General features: G+C 50.0%; 1 non-coding gene across 1 annotated transcript; it reads left to right on the top strand.

The window, feature by feature from the left end:
- The first annotated feature begins 496 nt into the window (after nt 1–496).
- LOC149230601 (5.8S ribosomal RNA) lies at nt 497–650 on the top strand. Its single transcript, XR_016248510.1, has one exon. It is a non-coding gene; the product is annotated as a 5.8S ribosomal RNA (ribosomal RNA).
- Nucleotides 651–1397: the final 747 nt, after the last annotated feature.

The raw sequence follows: 1397 nt of genomic DNA, 5'->3' as shown, positions 1-1397 counted from the left end.
GGTGTTCAGGAAGGATGAAACACAGTGCAAACTCTCGGGGTGACCACCTTAGTCCTTCTCGATCGTCATCCCCAGGGCTTGGGAGGGTTGTGCTTTGTTTGAGCCTTCCCTTGTGAGACGGCAGCCGCGTTTGATCTCTATTTCTTTCACCTTGTTTTATTCCCTTCTTCCTTTCGGTTCCTAGCTTTATGGAGAAAAGGGAGAATTGTTGTGGACTGGTGTTCAGGAAGGACTTAAAGCAGTGCGAGCTCCCGAGGTGGCCACCCTAGTCGTTCTCGATTGTTGTTCCATGCATTTACCCCCTTTTGGCGAGGTCGTGGGGCTCGGGAAGATTGTTCTCTGTTTGATCCTCCTCCTGTGAGGGGGTAGACACCTTTGTTTCTCTTTCTTTCATGTGTTTTTCTTCCTTTCCTCCTTTTGGCCCTTAGCCTTACATTTGTCGTGGGGGGTGCCCCTATTCATTGTTGTGGTGGATTTTTCGGTAATACATGGAAATGACTCTCGGCAACGGATATCTCGGCTCTTGTTACGATGAAGAACGTAGCGAAATGCGATACTTAGTGTGAATTGCATAATCTCGTGAATAATCGAGTTTTTTAACGCAATTTGCGACCGAGGCCTCGGTCGAGGGCACATCTGTCTAGGCGTCACATCCCATTCAAACGCACTCCCTACAATATGTTAGGGAGTAGTGGAGCTGGTCGTCCGTGACTAATGCGGTGCGGTTGGCTGAAATACCTCAAGCGATGTTTTGTAGCGTGCGTCGGCGAGTGGTGATCCTGTCCCCTTGGATGGGCAGTCGGCATTAGTTGATGCGAGCTCTTTGTGGCATTGCTCGAACTTGCTTTGCTCTCTCTTGCCCTCCCATCGGGTAGGGTGGATTTAGCTCCAACTTGCAACCTCGGCTCAAGCAAGAACACCCGCTGAGTTTAAGCATATAATTAAGCAGAGGAAAAGAAACTTACAAGGATTCCCCTAGTATCGGCGAGCGAACCAGGAAGAGCCCAAGAAAGAAAATAGGGCGGCAGCGTTGCCTGAATTGTAGTTTGTAGAAGCGTCCTCAGTAGCGAACTTGGGCCAAGTCCATTGGAAGGGGGTGCCTGAGAGGGTGACAGCCTCGTTGGGCCGGGACCTTGCCGCATCACGAGGCATTGTCAGTGAGTCGGGTTGTTTGGGAATGTAGCGCTAATTGGGTGGTAAATTCCGTCCAATGCTAAATACGGGTGAGAGACTGATAGCGAACAAGTATCGCAAGGGAAATATGGAAAGGAATTTGAAAAGAGAGTTAAAGAGTGCTTGAAATTGCCGAGAGGGAAGCGAATGGAGGTTGTCGATGCGTCTTAGTCGGATGTGGAACGGCTCAGGCTGGTTCGCCGCTCGACTTGAGGTGAAAACCA

Source organism: Pinus tabuliformis, chromosome J (genome assembly GCF_031772625.1).
Source record: "Pinus tabuliformis cultivar Carrire ecotype Pingquan chromosome J, CPIR1, whole genome shotgun sequence".
NCBI classification, from domain to species: domain Eukaryota; kingdom Viridiplantae; phylum Streptophyta; class Pinopsida; order Pinales; family Pinaceae; genus Pinus; species Pinus tabuliformis.
This window is presented reverse-complemented; position numbering and strand designations above follow the sequence as displayed.